Source organism: Scyliorhinus torazame, chromosome 11, assembly GCF_047496885.1.
Source record: "Scyliorhinus torazame isolate Kashiwa2021f chromosome 11, sScyTor2.1, whole genome shotgun sequence".
Lineage (NCBI taxonomy): Eukaryota > Metazoa > Chordata > Chondrichthyes > Carcharhiniformes > Scyliorhinidae > Scyliorhinus > Scyliorhinus torazame.
The window spans coordinates 193,298,498-193,325,595 of NC_092717.1; the positions used below are offsets into that span (position 1 = coordinate 193,298,498).

The 27,098-nt window shown below is 44.0% G+C and overlaps 1 protein-coding gene across 1 annotated transcript in view; it reads right to left on the reverse strand.

Moving 5' to 3' along the window:
• The window catches only part of LOC140385748 (corticotropin-releasing factor receptor 2), a 391,042-nt gene that overhangs the window by 287,850 nt on the left and 76,094 nt on the right, over positions 1 to 27,098 (reverse strand). The gene's annotated exons all lie outside the window — the stretch shown is intronic.

A 27,098-nucleotide genomic window follows, 5' to 3' on the forward strand; every position in this document is an offset into this window, starting at 1 on the left:
ACACTGAAGAGAGGCAAAATGATATATGGAGGAAGATAGCAATGTGTACAAAGTTGTTTCTGTTTGGATAGAAGTAATGGATACATCAATGTATCAACAGAAGTAGATAAACAGACATAATGAATAAATTACAGATGCAGCTACAGAAATACAAACAAACAGAGAAAGAGAGGTAAATCTGGCAAGAGAGTCATATGTACAATCAGGAATTTAGGTTACTTTTTAATTTGTTACCTTAAATAGTCAGAAAGCTGTCGGAATTTCCAATATGGAAACACGTGAGGGTCCCAACGGCATCAAATATTTGGAAAATTACCTGAGAAACAAATAAAGAAAGCAGAGACTGACAGGAGCATGAATGTGATGTGTGTGTATGTGTGTTGGGGGGGGGGGGGGGGCGGTGGAGATAGAGGAAGAGACAGCAGACACAAAGAAAAAGAGAATGAAGAAGAGAAAGCGAAAGGGTGAATTTATCTTGCAGATATCACCAAGCTGTTGGCATTACAAACACTGATACAATAATTCTCTTACATGTTGACTGGGTGATCGCTATGCCTTGACCCTTGATCCTACTTTCATCAGCAAACCCCTTATGAGTAGAAAACAGGACAATGAGTGAAACTACCTGCTTCAGTTAATTCCACTTTCTGCTGATCCTATGATTTATTTCCCTAACATAATTCTTAGGATGTGAGTATCAGTGGTAAGGCCAGCATTTATTGTCCATCCCTAATTAACCTTGAGAAGGAGTGGTGAGCCACCTCCTTGAACTGCTGCAGTCCATCTGGTGTTGTTACACCCACAATGATGTCATGGAGGAAGGATGGCAGAAGGAACCGTGTCATAGTTCCAAGTCAGGAAGATGTTTAACTTTGAGGGGAACTTTCCCCATGTGTGTGCTGCCCTTGAGCTTCGAGGTGGCTGAAGTTGCAGGTTTGGAAGGGGTTGTCGAAGGGACTTTGGCAAGTTGCTGCATTGCATCTTTTAGATGGAACACAAAAAGCAGCTCACCAAGGCACAGTATAGCCGATAAAAGACGGGAGACTTGACTCCTGGGATCTTGCAGCTCGCTACACCTCGCGAGATCCATCGCAATCTTGTGAGACATTGCGCTATTAATCCCACCCATTGTGGGCGGCATCACTTTTTGGAAAATCTGCATATTAGAGAGAGACAGCTAGTCTCACTCTATATGTGCAGATTCCCGATGTACCTGAGGCTTTGGGATTCATCCACTTTGTGTCTGAGACCTCAGGTGAGTGACCTTCAGCACTGGTCTCCACAAACAGGGACACGATGGAACGGTACTTGTTGGGTCTCCCAGGGGATTGGAGGCACCCAACTGCAAATCCTTTGAGCAAGGTGGTGCCCTTGTGCAGCTGGTGCTACCTGGGCACCCTGACAGTGTCACCTAGGTGCCAACATGGCACTGCAAAGATGCCTGGGTGGCACTCCAGCTGGCAGGGGCACTGCCAGTTCAGCACTGTCAAGGTGCCAAGCTGGAATTTCTTTGCACGGGGGCTGGGGGTGCCCTGCATGGGTGTGGGGGGAAGGTGCAGGGACCCCTACAGAGAGCATTTGGGCTGGGGGGAGGGGGTCAGGAGTCGCTTTAGGAGCCTCAGCGATCAGGACGCCATTTAAAAATGGCGTATGATCTCTTGCTACTGTGCGTTCCTCACAGGGGCCCGTGAGACAAAGCATGCACCTGGAAACGCACGCTAAACGCGCTCGCTATGGAACTTTGTTTTCAATTAGATTGAGTGTACGATCATAATAACGCGATTGGAAACATTGTCGCTGAATACCGATTGGGAACATTGTCACTGGATAGTGATTGGGAACATTGTCACTGGATAGTGATTGGGAACATTATCATTGGATAGTGATTGGGAACATTGTCACTGGATAATGATTGGGAACATTGTCACTGGATAGTGATTGGGAACATTGTCATTGAATAGTGATTGGGAACATTGTTACTGGATAGTGATTGGGAACATTGTTGCTGGATACCGATTGGGAACATTGTCACTGGATAGTGATTGGGAACATTGTCATTATATAGTGATTGGGAACATTGTCATTGAATAATGATTTGGAACATTGTCACTGGATAGTGATTCGGAACATTGCCACTGAATAGTGATTGGGAACATTGTCACTGAATAGTGATTGGGCACATTGTCACTGGATACCGATTGGGAACATTGTCACTGGATAGTGATTGGGAACATTGTCACTGGATAGTGATTGGGAACATTGTCATTGGATAGTGATTGGGAACATTGTCACTGGATAGTGATTGGGAACATCGTCATTGTATAGTGATTGGGAACATTGTCACTGGATATTGATTGAGAACATTGTCACTGGATAGTGATTGGGAACATTGTCATTGTATAGTGATTGGGAATATTGTCACTGGATAGTGATTGGGAACATTGTCACTGGATAGTGATTGGGAACATTGTTGCTGGATACCGATTGGGAACATTGTCACTGGATAGTGATTGGGAACATTGTCACTGGATAACGATTGGGAACATTGTCATTGAATAATGATTGGGAACATTGTCACTGGATAGTGATTGGGAACATTGCCACTGAATAGTGATTGGGAACATTGTCACTGGATAGTGATTGGGAACATTGTCATTGTATAGTGATTGGGACCATTGTCACTGGATATTGATTGAGAACATTGTCACTGGATAGTGATTGGGAACATTGTCACTGGATAGTGATTGAGAACATTGTCACTGGATAGTGATTGGGAACATTGTCACTGGATAGTGATTGGGAACATTGTCATTGTATAGTGATTGGGAACATTGTCATTGGATAGTGATTGGGAACATTGTCCCTGGATACCGATTGGGATCATTGTCACTGGATAGTGATTGGGAACATTGTCACTGGATAGTGATTGGGAACATTGTCACTGGATACCGATTGGGAACATTGTCACTGGATAGTGATTGGGAACGTTGTCACTGGATAGTGATTGGGAACATTGTCACTGGATAGTGATTGGGAACATTGTCGCTAGATACCGATTGGGAACATTGTCACTGGATAGTGATTGGGAACATTGTCACTGGATAGTGATTGGGAACATTGTCATTGGATAGTGATTGGGTACATTGTCACTGGATAGTGATTGGGAACATTGTCACTGGATAGTGATTGGGAACACTGTCACTGGATAGTGATTGGGAACATTGTCACTGGATAATGATTGGGAACATTGTCACTGGATAGTGATTGGGAACATTGTCATTGGATAGTGTCATTGTCCAGGGTGGACTGGAAGAAAACAATTCTAGGTAAACCAGTGACCAAATTGTGGGACGCATTCAAGAAGGAAATAGGGAGAGTACCGGGCCAACATGTTCCATTCAAGAAAAAGGGTGTGACAACAAATCCAATGAGCCCTGGACATTGAGGGATCTAAATCATTGGATAAAGAGAAAAGGAGGACTCTTGGCAGAGATCAAGGGCTCAAAACAGCAGAAGCCCTCGAGGTGTATTGAATGGGCAAAACGGAACTTAGAAAGGGGGCATGAAAGGATACTCACAGGTAACATAAAGGAAAATCCTTAGTTGTTTTACAAGTACATTAAGGGTAAAAGGATAACTAGGGAAAGAGTGGGGCTCATTTAGATCCAAAGTAGTAATTTGTGCATGGAGCCAGAGGACGAAGGTAGGGATTTAAATGAATATTTCCATGAGTGAACATGTCAATGTTCACTCATGAGAGGGACAGTGTGGGTATAAAAATCAGGGAGAAGGACTGTAATAAAATTAAGGAGATTAACATAGGCAGAGAGAAGAGTCTGAAATGGTCTGGCAGGCTTAAAAGTAGACAAACTTCCAGGACCAGATGAAATGTAGAATGAGGCAAGGGAGGAAATAGTGGGGGCGTTGACAATAATTTTCAATTCTTCTCTGGCCATAGGAGAGGTGCCAGAGGACTGGAGGATAGCCAATGTGGTACCATTATTCAAGAAGGGAGGAAGAGATCAACCAGGAAACTACAGGCCAGTTAGTCTACCCTCAGTGGTGGTGAAACTATTGGAAATAACTCTGAGAGACAGAATTAATCTGCATTTGGAAAGGCAGGGATTAATCAAGAACAGGCAGCATGGTTTTGTTAACAGGATGTCATCTCTGACCAACTTGATTGAATTTTTCGAAGAGGTGACCAGGTGTGTAGATGAGGGCAATGCATTTGACATAGTTTACTTTGACTTCAGCAAGGTTTTGATAAGGTCCCACATGGGAGACTGGCAGTGAAGGTAAGAGGCCATGGGCTCCAAGGAAATTTGGCAAATTGGATCCAAAATTGGCTGAGTGGCAGGAAGATGAAGGTTGAAGTTTTTCTGACTGGAAAACTGTGTACAGTGATGACTTGCAGGGACCAGTATTGGGGCTCTTGCTGTTTCTGGTTTATAGAAATAATTTAGATATGAATTTAGGAGGGTTGATCGCTAAGTTCGCGGATGATACAAAAATTGGTCGGGGGGTAAATAATAAAGAGGATAGCCTTAAATTATAGGAGGATATAGATGGGCTAGTCAGTTCAGCTGATCAGTGGCAAATGGAATTCAATCTGGGTAAGTGTGAGGTGATGCACTTGGGCAGGACAAACAAGGCAAGGCGTGCATGATAAACGTCCGGACCCTGGGAAGCACTGAGGAACAGAGTGACCTTGATGTGCTGGTCCCTTAAAGTAGCAGAGCAGGTGGATACAGTGGTTAAGAAGGCTTATGGTATACTTGATTAAGAGCAGGGAGGTTATGCTGGAACTGTATAAAACTTTGTTTAGACCACAGCGAGAGTATTGTGTGCAGTTCTGGAATCCACATTATAAGAGGGATGTGATAATACTGGAAAGGGTGCAGAGGAGATTTACCAGGGTGTTGCCTGAGCTGGAATGTTTTAATTATGAAGAGAGATTGGATAGACTGAGGTTGTTTTCTTTGGAGCAGAGGAGACTGAGGGGGCACATAATTGAGATGAATAAAATTATGAGGGGCATAGATGGAATAGACAGGAAGAAACATTCCCCCAGGGGGCATAAAATAGATTTAAGGTTAAGGGGCAGGAGATTTAAAGGGGTTGTGAGGAAATGCTTTTTCACCCAGAGGATTGTAAGAGTCCGGATCTCACTGTCTGAAAGGTTGCTGGAAGCAAAGACCCTCATAACCTTTAAGAACTATTTAGATGTACACTTGCGATGCCAAGGCAAACAAGACTATGGGCAAATTGCTGGGAATGGGATTAGAATAGTTATGTGGTTGTTTTTTGACCCGCGCAGATGCAATGCGCTGAAGGGCCTTTTCTGTGCTGGCGATCTCTATGATCCTTTGTCATTTAATTCTCATTGAGGACATTGTCACTGGACAGTGATTGATAACATTGTCACTGGACAGTGATTGAGGACATTGTCACTGGACAGTGATTGAGGACATTGTCACTGGACAGTGATTGAGGATGTTGTCACTGGACAGTGATTGAGGATGTTGTCACTGGACAGTGATTGATAACATTGTCACTGGTCAGTGATTGAGGACATCGTCACTGGACAGTGATTGATAACATTGTCACTGGACAGTGATTGATAACATTGTCACTGGACAGTGATTGATAACATTGTCACTGGACAGTGATTGAGGATGTTGTCACTGGACAGTGATTGAGGACATTGTCACTGGACAGTGATTGAGGATGTTGTCACTGGACAGTGATTGATAACATTGTCACTGGTCAGTGATTGAGGACATCGTCACTGGACAGTGATTGATAACATTGTCACTGGTCAGTGATTGAGGATGTTGTCACTGGACAGTGATTGATAACATTGTCACTGGTCAGTGATTGAGGATGTTGTCACTGGACAGTGATTGAGGACATCGTCACTGGACAGTGATTGAGGACGTTGCCAAAGCAGTGATTGGGGATGTTGTAACTGGACAGTGTTTGAGAATGTTGTCACTACAGTGATTGAGAACATTGTCACTGGACAGTGATTGATAACATTGTCACTGGTCAGTGATTGAGGATGTTGTCACTGGACAGTGATTGAGGACATCGTCACTGGACAGTGATTGAGGACATTGTCACTGGACAGTGATTGAGGACATCGTTACTGGACAGTGATTGATAACATTGTCACTGGACAGTGATTGAGGATGTTGTCACTGGACAGTGATTGAGAACATTGTCATGGGACAGTGATTGAGAACATTGTCACTGGACAGTGATTGATAACATTGTCACTGGTCAGTGATTGAGGATGTTGTCACTGGACAGTGATTGAGGACATCGTCACTGGACAGTGATTGAGGACGTTGTCACTGGACAGTGATTGAGGACATCGTTACTGGACAGTGATTGATAACATTGTCACTGGACAGTGATTGAGGATGTTGTCACTGGACAGTGATTGATAACATTGTCACTGGTCAGTGATTGAGGACATCATCACTGGACAGTGATTGATAACATTGTCACTGGACAGTGATTGAGGACATTGTCACTGGACAGTGATTGATAACATTGTCACTGGTCAGTGATTGAGGATGTTGTCACTGGACAGTGATTGAGGACATTGTCACTGGACAGTGATTGATAACATTGTCACTGGTCAGTGATTGAGGATGTTGTCACTGGACAGTGATTGAGGACATCGTCACTGGACAGTGATTGAGGACGTTGCCACGACAGTGATTGGGGATGTTGTAACTGGACAGTGATTGAGAATGTTGTCACTACAGTGATTGAGAACATTGTCACTGGACAGAGATTGAGGACATTGTCACTGGACAGTGATTGAGAACATTGTCACTACAGTGATTGAAAAAGTTGTCACTGGACAGTGATTGAGAACAGTGTCACTGGACAGTGATTGAGAATATGATCACTGGACAGTGATTGAGAACATTGTCACTACAGTGATTGAGAACATTGTCACTGGACAGTGATTGAGAACATTGCCACTGGACAGTGATTGAGAATATGGTCACTGGATACTTCTAAATCACCTTTAATCTGGTGTTGTGCGTTGGACAATACCTGCCACTCCACATGGATGACCTGTTTGAGGGATGGTTAGCAAGCCAACACTTTAGCAAAATCTACCTGAGCCAGGCATACTTCCAGATGAATGTAGACCAGAAATCAGAGGAACTGCTGACGTTTGTGACACATAAAGACTTGTTTCGGTACCAAAGACTACTGTTTGGTATCACAAATGCTCCAGCATTGTTTCAATGAGCAATGGGTCAGATCCTGAGTGGACGCATCAGAGTCGAGTGTTATTTGGATGACATCTTAGTCACTGGAAAAGATGAAGAGGAACATCTTCGGAAGTAGGATGCCACTCTTCAAAGATTGGAAGACCATGGACTGGGAGTACATAAGAGCAAGTATGTGGTATTCTAGTCTTTCATTGAGCATTTGGGCAGGACAATCAAGGCAAGGGAATGCATGATAAACGACCGGACCCTGGGAAGCACCGAGGAACAGAGTGACCTTGGTGTGCATGTACACTGTTCCCTCAAGGTAGCAGAGCAGGTGGATACAGTGGTTAAGAAGGCTTCTTCAAAGGGCAAGGTTACGACAGAGGCGCCTGTACCTGAGAACCAAAGATGTGCAGGTTAGGTGGATTGGCCATAATAAAATTGCCTCTCAACGTCCAATGTTGTGTACGTTGTGATTGAATATCACACTAACCACAGACCAGACAAAGTCAAAATCGTACAAATGAAAACTGTATCATGTAATTATCATTCAGAATCCCTAATACCCATTGGGGTAGAAACATAACAAATAGAATTATGAATAAGACTTAAATAGTGCAAACAATCCCAAACAACAAATGTAACAAAGAGGATAAATTGTACTCCAGGATCTTGAGTTGATAAACATAAAATCCTTCCTAGCATCAATAGTAAAAGCTTAGCATAAGAGGCCCACGGGCCCACAGCGATAACTTGGTGCTCAAAAGGCTATTATTTTGGCTATATTTCAAGATGTACTGACATCAGCGCCGCAATTAAAGACAGGTCCTGTGAAGGTCACCACCCTTAAAAAAAAAATAAGGATCGTATAACTTTCAATAGCCGTCTTTAAAAAACTACAGAATAGTTCCTTTAAGTTTAAAAAAGTACCAGGCTATCACCATCTTTCAGAGAAAAATATATCTAAATCTACAGGTATGTATAGCCAGCTCTAAGACAGATTGCTGAAGAAAAATGTATTAAAAAAGGACAGGTTCGAACGAACCGGCACCCTTGACCCTACAAAGTCAAAGGTTCTGTTCCTCCAGTATTGTCAAACAAGTCATTCTCCGAAGTGATGGATATGGTACTATGAGGCAGGGCCTAAGAACTAAAACCTGACTTGAAATACTCTATTAGAAGATTGGAGCTGTCTTTTCAGTCAGAATGTCTTCTTTGGGGGCTCAGAGTGATCATCCCGTCATTATTGAGGAGACGAGCGTAAAACAAATTCCACGAGAGTCATTGCGGAGTTGTGCGTGTGAAAAAAATTGCGAGGAGTTATTTTTCGTGACCTGGATTGGACAGGGAAATTGAAGAGAAATCTGGAAGGTGTTATTCATGTGTGAGGTCCGAAATCTGCCACCGTAAGTACCGCTCCATCCATGGGAATGGCCAGAAGAGGCTTGGCAATGGGTACATGGCGACATTGCAGGACCTTTTGTAGGTCATATGGTCTTAGTAATGGTTAATGCTCAACATGGCCAGAAGTCGCCATAATAAAGTCAACTTCATCAGAAAAAATTATCAAGAGGCTAAAAGTCTTTAGTAGATTTGGATTTTCTGATCAATTAGTAAGCGATGCCGGACTTCAATTTGTCTCCCAAGAATTCTAAAGTTCCTTGAAAGTAAATGGTATTCAACGTATTTGGTGTGCACCATACCATCCTGCTTTGAACGGACGAGAAGAACATTTTGTTCAAACCATACAACACACATTGAGAGCAACCAAGGAACAAGGTTCGCTGCCCAAATGCCTTAATTAGTTCCGACTGATGTATAGGAATACCGATCATTTAACGACTGAAATCTCTTCTGCATTATTAATGTTGAAGAGACAATTATGTTCAGCATTTGACTTATTGAAACCTCCAGAAAGAAAATAAATCGTTCAACAGAAACAACAAGGACAGATAGATGGCAGGGAAGTAAAGCAAAACATTGTGTCTTCCACCAAGGACAATGAGTGCTGGCCAGCAAATTTCGCCACAGGAGAAAAATGTGTTCCGCATGATCCTTGCACAGACTGGACCTGTTTCATATACAATCCATACCATAGATAATGTCTTCCGGAGGAAGCATGCTCATCATCTGTTGGCGGGAGAACTGATCAGCCAGAAAAGGAAGCTGCGGAAAATTCAAATTCAACTGTACAATGTACAATGTGAACCTTCGTACAACCCTGACACCGACAAACATTGTTGAGGAAGGCAACACTTCACTTTCAGACCAAGCACAGAGTCAACCTCTAGTTACAAAGTCAACACCGGTTAAAACAACCACTGATGGCATTCGTACAAAGACAAAAATGCCAGAGGTTACAACCAGTGAAAAGAAGCAGATGCCAGAGGTTCGCCACCAACCATTCTGAGAGCGACAACCTCCAAACCATCTGACATTTCGATTGTGTTATGACATTCTGGGCTAGTGCACGGTCAATTCCAGCCCCACATGCCCAGCGTCACAACACAAATGAATTAACCAATAATTCTTATAAAAATACCTGAAGTCTTTAGCCTTTGGCTGCCTATATACATAAAACATACACACATACATGCTCGCCCACACGCATACGCAAGTAAAAAAAAAAATCAGGAGTGGAGCGAAGAAAGGTTCTTTATTTCAAATGATGGTTCATAGAATTTACAGTGCAGAAGGAGGCCATTCGGCCCATCGAGTCTGCACCGGCTCTTGGAAAGAGCACCCCACCCAAGGTCGACACCTCCACCCTATCCCCATAACCCAGTAACCCCACCCAACACTAAGGACAATTTTGGACACTAAGGGCAATTTATCATGCCCAATCCACCTAACCTGCACATCTTTGGACTGTGGGAGGAAACCGGAGCACCCAGAGGAAACCCACGCACACACGGGGAGGATGTGCAGACTCCGCACAGACAGTGACCCAAGCCGGAATCGAACCTGGGACCCTGGAGCTGTGAAGCAATTGTGCTATCCACAATGCTACCGTGCTGCCCATAGTTCATTAGCGCACTTTCTGCACAGCAAGCTTGCAGATCAAAATTTTTGGTTTACAGCCTGCAATGATCTTCTTTGTGGATTAATTCATTCATGGAAGTGCATTACTCTCAGCTTTTCCTGGAAAGGCACCTTATTTCACATCAAACTGTGCTTTCAGTTTGTGGTTTGTCTTCAGGCTTCTTTCTGGAGAGAGAGTCAGCCTTCACAGGAGCCTTCTGGAGAGGGTTAGTTGGATCTTTTTTCACCGTGCTGCCAGAATCAAAACTGAAACCAAACTTAAGCCTTGGACTCTGAAAAGCATTCCAGTGGGATCAGATCCAATCACCATCTGTTGCCAGGCAGAGCACAGCCTTTTGGGCCAATCCATTGGTCACCAGCCAGTTAATCAAACCAAGTCCCAACCTATCTTGGTGGCCGATGGTGTGCATCCAGAACCAGGAGTTACATTTTGAGGATATGGATTGACCATTTAGGACATAGATGAGGAGAAATTTCTTTACCCAGAGAGTGGTGAACCTGTGGAATTTGTTCACACAGGAAGTGGTTGAGGCTAAAACATTGTATGTTTTCCAGAAGCATTTAAATACAGCACTTAGGAGGAAGGGGATCAAAGGATTTGGAGGGAAAGTGTGATTAGGCTATTGAATTGGATGATCAACAATGATCATAATGAATGGCAGGGCAGGCTCGATGGGCTGAATGGCCGCCTCCTGCTTCTATTTTCTATGTTCCTATCTCTCCGTCACTGATGCCAGCCAGTCTACAGATTCTCTTTAAACCAGCATTGCCTTCTGGATTCTCCATGCTTTCATTAAAGATACAGACTTCTTTCCTTAAAAAAACATGTCCAAAAATCATCCATGGATCAAAGTGGTAAGAGCAAAAATAAAAAAGGGGCAAGTTAGGGAATAAACAGGCCGTACACAGGAAGGACACCTAATTTGTTTGAAGTTGGTGGGGATGTTGGATTTAAAGAGGGAGGAATTGTTATGTATTTATATTGAGTTTCAATAAGCACTGTGTATTAATATATGTATGTCATCACCGGAAGTGATGCCACATGTTGCTAGTGTGGGAAACTACCAGAGTGAAGAAGCACCCTGCAGTGAACACTTGTAAATAACACTCTGTCAGCTTTTGACCCTCTGTGCTTCCTAATGTCAGTTCCCCACAATACACAACAAGACCATTGTCACTACATAGTGATTCAGAGTAGTTTCACTGGATAGTGATTCAGAAGACTGTCATTGGATGCTTCCTGGGAACAGTGTAACTGGATAGTGATTGAGAACATTGTCACTGGATAGTGATTGAGAACATTGTCACTGGATAGTGGCTGAGAACATTGTCACTGGATAGTGGTTGAGAACATTGTCACTGGATAGTGATTGAGAACATTGTCACTGGATAGTGATTGGGAACATTGTCACTGGATAATGGTTGCAAACATTGTCACTGAATAGTGATTGAGAACATTGTCACTGGATAGTGATTGAGAACATTGTCACTGGATAGTGGTTGAGAACATTGTCACTGGATAGTGGTTGGGAACATTGTCACTGGATAATGGTTGCAAACATTGTCACTGAATAGTGATTGAGAACAGTGTAACTGGATAGTGATTGGGAACATTGTCACTGGATAGTGATTGGGAACATTGTCACTGGATAGTGGTTGGGAACATTGTCACTGGATAATGGTTGCAAACATTGTCACTGAATAGTGATTGAGAGCAGTGTAACTGGATAGTGATTGGGAACATTGTCACTGGATAGTGATTGGGAACATTGTCACTGGATAGTTATTGAGAACATTGATTACCCTGATAGATCAAGGTACTTTCTAGATTATATTCAGTGGATGTCCAAAGGGACCTGGGTTCAGAAGCATAGATCTTTGAAATGCCTGGAACAAGTGCAGAAACTAATCAAGAAGGCTAATGGAATGCTGGTCATGATACCTACAGGACTGGAGTTTAAGAACACAGAAGGTATGCTGCAGCTTTACAAAATTCTGATCTGGGCACCACACCTTAGGAAGGATATTTAGGCCTTGGAGAGAGTGCAACGTAGGTTTACAAAAATTATATCTGGTCTTCAGGGGTTAAGTTTTGAGGAGAGATTATACAAATTAAGCGTGTTTTCTTCAGAATTTAGAAGCTTAAGGGGAGATCTGATGGAAGTCTTCAAGGTATTAACAGGAGAAGACAGGGTAGATAAAGGTAAACTGTTTCCAGTGGTTGGAAATTCTAAAACTAGGGGGCATAGTCAAAAATTAGGGCCAGCTCATTCAGGGGAGATAAGCACTTCTACACACAAAGGTGTTTGGGGTTTGGAACTTTCTTCCACAAATGGCAATTGATGCTAGATCAGTTGTTAATTTTAAATCTGAGAGAGATACATTTTTGTTAAGCACAGATATTAAGGGATATGAGCCAAAGACAGTTTTATGGAGTTAGGTCACAGATCAGCCATGATTTTATTGAATGGCAGAGCAGGCTTGAGGGGCTGAATGGCCTCCTCCTGTTCCTATGTTCCTAGAACATTGTCACTGGATAATGATTGGGCAGGGTCTTTAATCACGCCTAATTCACAGAATATGAAATAATGCGACTTGTTTCCTTATCAACTGAATGTTTCTGGACCGTTCCTCGAATAGTGACTGCATGAAATGACCTTTGTTTCGGTATTTATAAATTATGTAGCTAAAGTTGAAAAACAGAACTTTTAAAGTGTATATTTGTTGTAAAAACACATAGCGAGTATCAATTTACAGGGAAAACATTTTAAAGCTGAACTAACTTTTCTCCCTCTTGAAGCCCAGAGCACGAATGTCATTGCTCAGAATAATATGGGTTTCCAACAGAACCAGGCAATGGTGTTAGAGTTAAATTATTCATTATTATTAACTGAATATTTGAAATTCAAACCGATCAATTTAAAAGTTGAAGTTTGCAGGAAAGTGGTAAACAGAAACACAGCAAATTAAACTTGGGGCAGCTAATTAATGTATTATAATACCGTCTGACTTCTGGGTGTTGTTCGTGGTGAGTCAATGTGATGTATTGGTTTAGAATAAAGTGTGATGTGGAGAGTGTGACAAGCTTCATGCTGTGTACAAGATTTTTAATGATTTAGAAAATTTTAACAACCAAAATAAAGTCCATTTAAGACTGCCAAAAAAGTTGCAGATACGAGAAGGAAAGATGGATTTTAAAAATAAAATATTTCTGTTTCTTTACTCAGATTGTCATGTCTTGCATATATGATCGGACACAAAAGCACAGTATTTTACTGAGCAGAAGGAGGCCATTTGTCATGTTGTGTCAATGTCAACTCCTTGCTTCAATGTTCTCAAACTATTTGCTCTGCCTTCTCCCTTTAGCCCTGCATCTTCATTGCACTGACATGTTTGCTTTCAGGCCTTTTTTTCAGGGGGCTGGAATACAGACTGGCAGAAATTCTGCTGCAATTGTATAGAACCTTTGTCAGACCCCCATCTGGCATGCTTCACTTAGTTTTGAACGCTGCACCTATCCTAGCTTTGGAAGCAGCACAGTGCAGATTTACCAGAATGGCGTCAGGGGTGTTTAGATGATGAGGACAGGCTGCATACCTTGGCTTATTGTGTTGAGCCCAAAAGATTGAGGGATGATCTAATCAAATTGTTTAAAATGTTAAAAAGATTGACAGGGTTTTTAAGAGAGAAACTCTTTCTCCTGTAAGGGAGAAATCAAGATCAAAGAAAGTTTGGACGAGTCCATTCAAAGAAAAAAATCAGGATGCACTTTTTCAAAGGTTAATGGGAATTTTGAACCTTTGACTCCAAAAAACTGCAGATACACTGAGCTAGATATTTGTTCGGTGAGGATATTAAGGGTTCTGGAGCAAAGATGGGTAATTGGGAGTTGTGGTGCAGTGCAGACATGATTTCACTGAGTGTCAGAACAACTCCAAGAAGCTGAATTAACTCCTCTTGTTCCTATACTCCTATGAAGCACAAAACAAACAGGCTTCCTCGATGGGCCTCACAACCAAGAAATAATAATGTACAAATAATTTGTGCATTCATGTTGTGCCAAATCAGACTAAAACATCTCACCTAATGAATTAGTGTGACTTTGTTTGCAGACATCTGTAGAGGTCATTCTGTGGTGGCAATGAGATGAATGATCAGAAAATCTGTTTTTAGTGGTATTGCCTCAGGGAAGAATATTGGCCAGAACACTCATGATTTTTTTCAAATAGTGGCGTGGGAATTATTGCTCCTGAACGTTGGTATAATATCTGAATTGAACGACTCATGACAGATACAGAGTTTATGTTTTATGCACTCATAAGAGTAGCAAATGAAAGGGATACACAAATGTAACATTGGCGGATTTTGAATCTAATAACTGAATTCTCGGAAAACCCAAAGAGTTGGTTCCTGAATTCTGGGAAGGTAGGCCCTGCAGATTACTAAACTGAATTTGGGACTATCCCATACATTTACCAACACGTTGCTATCCGTTGAGTAAGTAGCTTATAAACATAACAAGAGGCGCCTGCCATCAAGCAACTTGTCTGCTCTTGCGTTTCAAGTGCTCGCCTGAATGCTTCTTAAATATTGTGAGGTTCCCGCCTCTACTACCCTTTCAGGCAGTGAGTTCCAGATTCCCACCATCCTCTGGGTGAAAACATTTTTCCTCAAATCCCCTCTAAATCTCCGCCAATATAAAAGCGAATTATTGTGGATGCTGGAATCTGAAACAAAACAGAAAATACTGGACAATCTCAACAGGTCTAACAGCATCTGTGAAGAAAGAAGGGAGCTAACATTTCTAGTCTGGTTGTCTCTTTGTCAAAGCTTTGACAAAGAGTCCTCCAGACTCAAAACATTTGCTTGCTCCTCTCTCCAATTATGCTGTCAAACCTGCTGAAATTGCCCTATATTTTCTGTTTTTGTCTTATATCTATGCTCCCTGGTTATTGACCCCTCCGATAAGGGGAAACGTTTCTTCCTATCTACCCTATCTATGTCCCTCATAATTTTCTACACCTCAATCAGATCCCTCCTCAGCCTTCTCTGCTCTCAGGAGAACAACCCCATGCTAATGAGCCTCTCTTCACAGCTAGAACACTCTAGCCCAGGCAACATCCTGGGACTGGTGTGAATGCTAAAACTGGCAAAATGCATCCTTATCCAGCTGGGCTTAAAAATTAAAATGTGAAACAAAAATAAATGGACAACAGGATTTAAACAGCGCGCCCATTCAATGTCAACCTGTTGCTGGAGGCATCTGAAATAAATCAGAGCATAATCAACATTCCACTCTAACCAAGAGTATGAAGGTGCTGGCAGCAGCTCAAAAGTAACCTGAGGAATCTGACTTTTCTAAGTGTGAGCCTGGATTCTTTGTTGGAATGTGTGACTAAACATCCACTTTGTAGATCAATATTGCGTTAAAGTGGGCTCACCCATCAAACACTGAAAGCACACAAAATTCAACAGAGAATATTAAGGTAAAATTCTCATTGCTTAATGTGTAATAGATATAAGACAATCTGCCTCTATTCAGGAGGTTATAAATCTCTCTAATTTTTTACCATTAATGCACATAGACCCATTTACATTGGCAAACTGAATCCACGTTTGATTGTTATTAATACTTGTTTTTCATTTTCTTATTAAAACAATAACTTGCATTCCAGGATCTCTGCCACATGCTCTGTAACATCCATAAATAACACCAAATACTTTTAGCAGCTTGATGTAACTACCAAATAAGGCATAATGTAAAGTTATGAAAGGAGAAGGTAAGTGCATGGGAGTGCTTTTCATTCAAATTATGCCCCCCACCTACCTCAGCTCTACACAAAAACAATCATTAGAAACATAGGGGGGGCATGAATAGTGATGAAAGAACGGAACTTGGTGAAATAGTGAGTTAGATATTGATCTTACATCAAGTGTTCAAATCTAGGTAAGAACAGACGGGTGCCCTAGTTAACTTGATAAGAATGTTGCAAAGTTTTCACAATTTGGCAATCTCACTTACTTGAACCAGGTGACTGGCAGACATCGGCAAAAATGACACACTGATGTAGTTGTGGATATACCTCTGAGGTTGGGACCGGGACAATTTGCAGTAGGAAAGGAAACCTTATTTTTGGCTGAATTATACCTGTCTGGGGATATTTCATACCGTCACTTGCTGCTTGAAATACAAAGTGTTTCAATTTCTAATCATGAACATTCTTCATCTTGATTAGCATAAAGTACATTTGGATTCTTTCCGCCCCCCCCCCCCCCCCCCCCACCACCACCACCACCACCACCACCCCTCCACGATTTACTGTTCTGAAAAGGCTCTAAGTATTACTGGTGGCGATGACAGTACATTATTTGACTCTGGAGAGTATTATGGCCCATTCAATTTCTTTGTGATAGGAATGGGTGAAGATGAGCTTCAGCTCATCTAGATTCAGACTTTGCTCAGTGGTGGAACTCTCTCATCAGAATTAGAAGGTTGTCGATCAATTACCAATCCAGGAAAATGGGAGCTCTTGGAACTGAGTACTGCATCTTGAGTACTGATGAAGTGTTGCCCTGTCAGAGGTGCCATGTTTTAGAGATTTTAAACTGAGGCCCTATCTTCCCTCTCAAGTGAATGCAGAAGATTTCACCCACTATACTCTGTGTTCTGGCCAACATTTGCCTCAATCAGCATCACAAAAATAGGTATCTAGTCATTACCTCATTTCTTTTTGCTATTTTCAAGTTGCCAATACAACAGTCACAGTTAGAAGTGTTTAATTGGTTGTAAAGCACTGTATGACGTGTAAGGTTTTTTAAAAAATTCATTCATGGGATGTCGCTGACTGGTCCAACACTTATTGCTGATACCTAATTGCCCTTGGACTGAGTGACTTGTTCGAACATTTCAGAGGGAATTTAAGAATCAAACACATTGCTGTGGATCTGGAGTCACATGTAGGCCAGACCAGGTACAAATGGCAGAATTGTAAAGGACATTTGTGAACCAGATGGGTTTTTACAATAATCGACAATAGTTTCATGGTCATCGTTTTAATTCAAGATTTTTATTGAATTCAAATTTCACCATCTGCTGTGACGGGATTCGAACCCAGGTCCCAGAGCTTTACCCTGAGTCTCTGGGATTACTAGTCCCGTGACAATACCAGCACAACACCACCACCACCCATGTTATGTAGATGCAAGTTCCCTCTTCCTTTTACCCATCCACAGAATGAATGCAGCTGACCCATCAAAATGTCTGGTTTCTTAAAAGATGTCAACGTTTTTGGCCCCTCCTCCCTACATAAAGTCAACTCGATGATACTCTTCTTACTCTTCTGTGAAGGAAGCATCTCAACTGGGTCTAAGATTCAATTTTATATCCTTGTACCAAAGCCTCTCTCGAACCTTGGTTAAAGCACAGAGTGCAGCTTTGATCCCCATATTTTTAAAGGATGTAGAGGCACTGGGGAAGGTGTATAAAAGATGTACATAGATGATACCATAACTGAATGAATAGACATGTCAAGAAAGAATGATCCGACTGGATCCCTTTTCTCTCAAAAGGAGAAGGCTGATGGGGGACCCAATAAAGATCTTCAAAATCATGAAAGTTTATGTGGGGGGAGAGGCAAACAAGAGATCGTCAATATAAGGTTGTCACCTAGAAACCAAATGGAGAATTCAGGAGAAACCTCTGCAAAGAATGTGAAATTTGCTATCTCAAGATATAACGGAGGCAAATAGATTGAAGTAGTGTTCTGGATTTGAGTTTTCTATGCTATTTACTATGTAAAACATAAATTGTCATTGCTTAGTTGCCCCCTTGAAAAGCTTGTGTTCCTCCAGGGTTTTCTCTTTGGTCAATTTGACATTTATTTAAGTTTTTTCCCCCAAAGAAATATTGGGGATCCTATATTCTAGGCCACCAATGTCCCTTTCAGTTTCCGGAACGTAACTTCATAACTTTGAACCAGTCTGGGAGTTAATGTGGATCAGACGACCCCAATCCCAGACAAACATGCAGCCAGGCAAAAGCAGCAAATGCGTCCTTGCTTAGTTAGTAAAATAAATGAGTAACAGACACCATTATTGGACTTGTGATCTCAATATTCAGATTTGCACAACTGTCTACCAACTCTAATCTTTTTCTGTGTTGGGCATGTGTTTTTGACCATAGTTATATGTATTACTTTCTTCAAGCATATATGAGAGGTGAAATATTTGGTTGGCCTGATGTGGGTTGATATACGAGTTTTGATTTGATAATATCCAAGGACAGGCTGAGTTCTTCAGAATTTAAGAGATGGAAAGGTCTTGAAAGTCCGGTTCAGAGTGGGCAACAACACTAGTCATCCACAAAATGTAGATCATGTACATCTCTGGAGGTCAATTTAGTTTGGGCATGGTGGTGACTGAGGTTAAAGAATGTTCCATCTGGATGACAATTAATATCAACACCAAAAAGTGGTTGATCTTGGCGATGAAGAGCCATTGCCAGACAATTTGTAAATAGCATGGGGGCTATCCCATAATCTTGCTTGGCCGCATTTTGAAGCTGTCGGTTTCAGATCTCCTGCTCAAGTCCATTGCAGTCATACCATCATGAAGCAACTGCAGGATTGTGATCAAATTTCTTGCACAGCCAAATCTTGGAAGCATAATCCACAGAGCCTCACGATTTACTGAGTTAAATGCTTTGGTCATGCCAATGAATGAAACAGAAGAGCATTAGAATATATTAAGCACCTCCCTTACCTTGTGTCATGATATCCATTCATGTATATAATGAGATGCAGACAGGTAGTGATTGACACACAGGATGACCGGTAAGCACACAACACAGTGCAGCCAATCACCAGACAGGACACTACTACTATAAAGCCAGAGGGCACTAGGTTTCCCGCTCTCTCTGGACCCAGCCACTGAGACAGTCGAGTCCATGAGCTAGCAAGTGCAAACACCATGCGATAGCTAGTAAGTCTGGTCAGGCTACTACAAGGTCTCCAGTCAGTTCAGTATAGTGTCGACCCACAGCTGAATATGTATATCAGTTCTATCATTGAATAAAACAGTGTTGGATCTTCTCCAGTGTTAGACGTCTGTTTCTAGCTTCCCTGCACCGAGTGCAGTCCACATCGAACCTACCTGCCTAACACATCACCTTGGTGGCCACTTCTCTATAAAAGCCACCATTGACATGGCGATCCAACACTATATGAGCTGCACCTGTTCAACCTTCTACAAACTGCAGCAGCAAGTGTTTGACCACAAAGACCTCTGCAAGTTAACAAGAGTCCAAGTGTGCAGAACAGTTGGCACCGCCACACTTTTGTACTGCGGTGAGACCTGGACTGTGTACCAGAGACATTCAAAACAGCCAGTGTAGTTCTATCAGCAATGCCACCACTGCATTCAATAGGAGGATAATTGAACCCATACTAGCATCCTTGAAGCAAGCTCCACAATCATTCAGGCAAAAGTCCTGCAAAATCAAAATGGACTGGACACTATGGGATGAATAATATGCTGGGGGAGCAATAAAATGTGTCAGGGCTGATTTATGAGGGGCGAATGGATCTTCTGTCGTCATTGGGGCCCAAGTTCTGCTCTCTGGAGCCGCTGGCCATTCGGATTGGCTGGCAGTTCCATCAGTCCTGGCAGCGCTAGGATGGCATCAGCATCAGCTGTCAGGACTGTAGGTGAGGTGGTAATCTGGGGTCTTGGGCCGGGAGAGTCTCGACGCATTAGGGACAGGAACTGTGGGTGGAAAGGGTGGATTTCAGAGAAGGAGCAGGTAGGAAGGAAGGCGAAGTTCAAGCCAAGGGCTGCCCCATGATTAACACACAGCAGCCCCCGAAGAGTGACACCCCCTTTCCTTCCCAACCTTTTAACTATTCTCATTTAAAAATCGGGCTTCTTGCTGCAGCGCTGCTGTGCAGCCCAAACATATTATGCCGTAGATTGCATATTATTTGTGTCAATATGCTTGACAACAAACCTAACTGATCCTGAATTGTTCATTTAAATATGGTGGATGGGCTGCTGTTTCAGAGCCTGCACCCCCCCCCCCCCCATATTATGTAGGTGAGCTTGAGGGTAGGCAGGAAGGTGGTGGGATGGGCAGCCAAGCCATTCTATGTGCCCCCCATTCCCCACAACAGAAAACACATAACATTCAGCCACCCCTGCCAAGCCTTGTATTTCCAACTCTCAAGTGGTTAATGTTCCAAGGGAGGACATAGAAAATGCTTGAAAGACATTTTGAAGTTTTCCGAGAAGTGCGGCAGCATTGACATTAATGACTGGGAGGAGCTTGCTGCTAATTGTTCAATAACATGTTCATCAAACTGAATCAAACTTTGAGTTATTACATCTTAATGATTAGTCAGAGCAGCGGCAGAGAAGGAAAGACAAGGAAGCAAATCCTTCACTCCAGATACCATTACTTCATGAGACATCCTGCCCATGTGCGAAAAATCTGCAGATCGAAAATCGGCCTGTACATGAAGGCCAATAGCAGAAACTCGAAACACTGAACAGACATCATCACCACTCCGAGAGACAGCCGATGATTGCTAGCTAATGTTAAAGCAGTATAAAACTGAAAAGTACAAGCAGCAATCTGACACAGTCAAAGCACTATTTGCAATTGTGAAACAAAAACATAGAAGATCCTCCAAGGTGGACTGTGTTTGATCATTTTGTGCCAAATTCCAAACTTTGATGCATTGTTGTATTACATCTGCATGTTCCTCCCTGCCAGAAGTGCACATTGTTGTGAGCCATGTATGGCTATGTAAGGCTGTTGTATATATGTTCACTATTGTTCTACTGTTCTATTAGTATCATTATCTCCACTGTTGTATATACTTATTGTTATTGCTGTTCTGTTATTGGTTGTTGCTGTTGTACTGTTGGAATGTTATTATTGGTGCTGCTGTTGGCTCCACCTGTGGCTCCGCCCAGCTGTGGAGGTATAAAGCCTGTTGATCTGGGGCAGTCATGCAGTGCGGGAGGAGCTACAGATCGGCACATATTTAGTTTATTAAAGCATCGGTTCACTGCTTCTCAACGTCTCGTCTGAATTGATGTCTATCTCACATGTCTTGGCATTATCATTGAATTTGAGAAGATTAGTGGGTTTTAGACAGGAGCTGCCAGCAGAGCAGATGGGCCATTGTGTGTGGCTCATCACCACAGTCGCTTGCCACCAGGGTCAACTTTGACTTTTGGACCATTGAGATTCTGAACTCATTTAAATTCAGCGAGTGAGCGGCAGGGGACCAAACATATTCTCCAACACAACTTACCATATTGAAGACAGGAAATTGGGTTTGAGCTGCTGTCAGCAAGGAAAGTTACAGGAGAGCATGTTTTTTTTTGGGGGGGTGTATAATTGTGAAGGATTTAGGTAGAGGTTTCCAGTGGCCCAAATTATTATTGTAGGCCCCAAAGGTGCTTTTCTTGATTTTCCAGGGTCCGCAAAAATAATATGGCTTTTGCTGCTTGTGGATCTCTTCTCTTCGATCGCGTGTGGAGTTTAATTCAGCTGGCACAGCACAGGCACTGCTCATTTAAAACAGAAGATGGCAATCAGACTCCTATTTATGTTACAGGACCCGTCACTTCCATATTAAAATGAACCATTCCCGCAGGGATGAGGGGCGGGATTCACCCATTTGAAGGCAGAGTGTTGACGCCGTTGTAAAAACTGGAGAGTTCAACGACGGCGTCATTGGACTGCTATTTGTAGCGATCCTCTGCCCTACAGGGGGCCGGCATGGCACTGGAGTGACCCACGCCACTCCAGCTGCCGATACCGGCGTCAAATGGGCACCGTGGCTCTGTGCATGCGCACTGCGGCCGGTGCGAATGCGCGGTAGCCTCCTTCTCTGCGTAGGCCCCGACGCAACATGGCGTAGGGCTAAAAGGGTCGGCGCGGAGCAAAAGAGGGCCCCACCATGAGAGGCCGGCCAGCCAATCGGTAGGCACAGATCACGGGCTAGGCCACTTTGGAGGCCCCCCCGGGGTCGGACCCCCCCACTGCCCCCCAACAGACCGCATCAGACAGGATGGATGTTGAGGTCCCGCCAGGTAAGAGCAGATGTGAACGTCGCCGGCGTGACTCGGTTTTTTTTGGGCGGCCACTCAGCCCATCCCGGGCGGAGAGTGGCCCCCGATCGGCGCCCCATTGGCGCCAATTCTCCGGTGACCGGAGAATCGGCGGACCGGCGTCAGGGCGGCGTCACGCGAATCGCGCCCGGCCCGGCGATTCTCCAACCCAACATGGGCTGAGAGAATCCTGTTCGAGGTATTTTGGACTTGGTTGATAGGTGCCTTTTTGGATGAAACTGGTCGCATCTATAATAATAATCGCTTATTGTCACAAGTAGGCTTCAATAAAGTTACTGTGAAAAGCGCTTAGTAGCCACATTCCGGCGGCTGTTCAGGCAGGCATTCTCTGGTGCTAATGGGGATTTTGAGACCATTACAGCTCTATTAAAGCCAGGTAAAACCATTTATTTTTAAAAAATTCTTTAATGGGATATGGGCATCAGTGGCAAGCCCAATATTTGTCACCCATCCTGAATTGCCCTTTCACTGAGTGGCTTGTCACATCATTTCAGAGGGCCGTTAAGAGTCAGCCATTTTGCTGTGGTTTTGGAGTCATCTGGAGACAAAACCAGGTCAGGATGGCAAACTCCCTGCCCTAAAGGGCATTGAACCAGATAAGCTTTTAATTTAAAAAAATTTTTACAGTACCAAATTCATTTTTTCCAATTAAGGGGCAATTTAGCGTGGCCAAGCCACTTCCCCTGCACATCTTTGGGTTGTGAGGGCGAAACCCATGCAAACTCCACACGGACAGTGACCCAGAGCCGGGTTCGAACATGGACCTCGGCGCCGTGAGGCAGCAGTGCTAACCACTGCATCACCATGCTGCCCTAGGCTTTTACTTTATAATTTGTTTTCCAATTAAGGGGCAATTTAGTGTGACCAATCCACCTACCCTGCTCCTGTTTGGGTTGAGGGGGCGAAACGCATGCAGACACGGGAAGAATGTGCAAACTCCACACGGACAGTGACCCAGAGCCGGATCGAATCCGTGTCCTCGATGACGTGAAGCAGAAGTGCTAACCACTACGCCACGTGCCACCCCTCAGATAGGCTTTTACAACATTTGACAATGATTTCATGGTCGTCATTACTGAGCCTAGTTTTGCAATTCTAGATTATTAATTGAACATAAATCCCAACAGCTGCCATGGTGGGATTTGAACCCTTGGGGACTTTAGTCTAGGCCTCTGAATTACTAAGTGATACTACATTAGCATTACCTCGATATTGTTGCTGTCATTGATACCCACCTCGTTACTTTTGAACGACCATTATCAGTGCGTACGTGGTTGCCCAGTTGGCTACCGTTCAGAGACTGAAGCTGCGAGATGTTTATAATTTTCAATATTGAGATAATTATATTCTGCAGATGATTTGACGTGTTAGTTCTGGATTAGTTTGCAGTGGAGTTGAGAGCATTTGTGAAGTCGAGGCGTGCATGCCTCAACTTCCATCTATTGTCAGCAGTATCACCCTGTAATGGAGGAATCATTAGGGACTCTTTCTTTTAGCACCGGCTACTGCTGCTCATCAGGAATTTAGTGGTGCAATAACTTCTGGAGAGAGGTTAAGTCAGTGAGACTTTGGGAGAGAGGTTAAAACGACAAGACTTTGAGAGAGAGAGGTTTAAACAGTGAGAATTTGGGAGAGAGGTTAAGGCAGCAAGACTTTCGGAGAGAAATGTTAAAACAGCGAGACTTTGGGAGAGAAAGGTTAAAACAATGAGACTTTGGGGAGAGAGGTTAAGACAGTGAGACTTTGGGAGAGAGAGGTTAAAACGATGAGACTTTGGGAGAGAGAGGTTAAAATGACGAGACTTTGAGAGAGCGAGGTTAAAACAGTGAGATTTTGGGAGAGAGAAGTTAAGACAGTGAGACTTTGGTAGAGAGAGGTTAAAACGACGAGACTTTGGGAGAGTGGTTAAAACGATGAGACGTTCGGAGAGAGAGATTAAGACAGTGAGACTTTGATAGAGTGAGGTTAAAACGACGAGACTTTGGAGAGAGAGGTTAAAATAACGAGACTTTGGGAGAGTGTTGTACCCTCAATAACGACGCTAGAGAGTAAAACGGCTAAGAAAGCTTTAATAAGCTAAGAACTAGCCTGGTGCCGAGACGGGTGCTTACTGGGTGCCGCCTGCAAGGCGACCCCTTATATACGACTCCCAGGTGGGCGGAGCCAGAGGCGGAGTCCCCCACGGTTCCAAGCCCAGTCTTAAAGGGGACATCACCGTACATGACGATAAGGGTACAGTAAAACAATAACCGTTCATCACAGAGAGAGAGGTTAAAAGAGTAAGACTTTGGGAGAGAGAAGTTAAAACAGTAAGACTTTGGGTGAGAGAGGTTAAAAAAGTGAGAATTTGGGACAGAAATTTTAAAACAGCGAGACTTTGGGACCGAGTTTTAAAATCTATATTTATTAGGTCTTTCAAATATTTCACAACAAACACAACAAAGTATTAAAAAAGTCAGTACAAGACAGGTCCAGAATGGAACCAGATCTATAGAAAACATGGGAACATGGAAAACAGGATAAATTCAAGACAGTAACTTAAGGAACTCGCATCACTTGCTTTTAATAATGGATCATTTCAACAACGGATTAACAAATTGAGGTGGGAAAAGGAAAAACAGCCCAGGAAGCATGCCATTTTAGTTAGTTAAAACTCATTAAGTATGGCAGGGCAGGTGATGTGTCAAGGCTGCAGAATGTGGGAGTTTCTGAATGACAATGTGACCCAGGCCAAATGTGTTTGCACGAAGTATCGGCAACTTGAGGAGCTTCTGCTTCGAGATATTGAGTGGGAGGATCAGCTACAGGCACCGTGGTACACCGGGAAAGGCGAAACCATCCCGGATAGTTTGCAGCAGGAGGGAATCACACCCACTAGTATAGGGGGTCTTCTGATTTGTTCGGTGGTCAGGGATAGTAGGGTATGACTGGATGTGAGGCAGGTAAGGGGATCCTCACTTCTGCTGAGAGTATAAGAGCAACTAGGGGGCTAAACTAAAAATAAGAACCTCAGAATCTCTGGGTAAGTACCTGAGCCGTAAGAAAATTGTCATGTGGTAAATAAGATTAGAGAGCAGAATGCGTATGGAAGTGTTTTGATTCATGGGACATTGGCATCAGTACTGGGGAAAGTGGAAGCTGTACTGTTGGGGTGGCCTACACCTGAATGTGCTGGGACCAGTGTTCTGGTGAATCGTCTGACTAGAGCAGTGGAAAGGGCTTTAAAATAAATAGTTGGGGAAAGGGATCACACAAAAGGAAATATGGCAAAGTAAGGGGAAAAAACAAAGTAATAGAGGGCAGCAATTTGGGTAAGGAGTACCACAGAGTGACAGGAAGCGACAGAACGTACAATCGATAGAGTGCCGCAGCATATAAGGCTGGAGGTAAAAATGATGAAAAGACTAATTTAAGACCTTGGGTGGGATTCTCCGACCCCCCGCCGGGTCGGAGAATCGGCGATGGGCTGGCGTGAATCCCGCCCCCGCCGGCTGCCGAATTTTCCGGCACCGCAGATTCGGCGGGGGCGGGAATCGCGCCACGCCGGTCGGCGGGCCCCCCCTCGCCGATTCTCCAGTCCGCGATGGGCCGAAGTCCCGCTGCTGTAATGCTGGTCCCGCTGGCGTGAATTAAACCACCTCCCTTACCGGCGGGACCAGGTGGCGCGATCAGGCTCCGGGGTCCTGAGGGGGGGGGGCGCGGGATGATCGGGCCCCAGGAGGTGCCCTCACGGTGGCCTGGCCCGCGATTGGGGTCCACCGATCTGCGGGCGGGCCTGTGCCGTGGGGGCACTCTTTCCCCTCCGCCTCGGCAATCAGCCTCTGCGATGGACGACGCGGAGGTGACCACCCCCTGCGCATGCGCGGGGATGACATCAGTGGGCGCTGATGCTCCCGTGCATGCGCAGACTTCTGCCGGCCGGCGGTGCGCCAACCGCTCCAGCACGGGCTTAGACCCTAAAGGTGAGGGCTTGCCCACTAAAGGTGCGGAAGAATCCGCACCTTTGGTGCGGCCCGACGCCGGAGTGGTTCACGCCACTCCATCCCGCCGGGACCCCCTGCCCCGCCAGGTAGGGGAGAATCCCGCCCATGATGTCCAATTGCACAGAACATTTGTGATGCGCTATCAATTACGACGAGACGAGAGTAGAATTTAATTGAGGATTTATTACACAGAGATGTGTGGCCTCCTACAGCAGCTGACGAAATGGCTGCTGTTCGGAGAGCACACATATTTATACTCCGCCTCGTGGGCGGAGCCAGCAGGCAGGGATCTACCCCCGTACCTGTAGTACAGGGGCCTTACCGTAAAACCCATATATACAGTATAATACATAAGTGGTGACTACCACAATCACCCCCTGTTAAAAATGAGTCCTGCGAGGGTGGAGAACTATATATAGACAAGTTGCTTTTAAAAATCGCAGAGAATATTACAAATTTAGGCGGTCCAGTGCCTTGATCTGTCATCGAGAGCGCCGCACTGCTCGTGGCGACTCAGGCGTCGGCTTGGTCTTCGGTGACTCCGGGAGCATGCCAAAATCCTCTTCATCCCTTGGTGGGAGCAAGGGGAGGATGGATTGTCCTGGAGCGGGAGCTGTGATGGGGTGCGCCGGTGGAAGGGAGGGCGGCACCGGGGCAGGGAGGGGGGGTGGAACCAGCTGGTGCCAGGTCC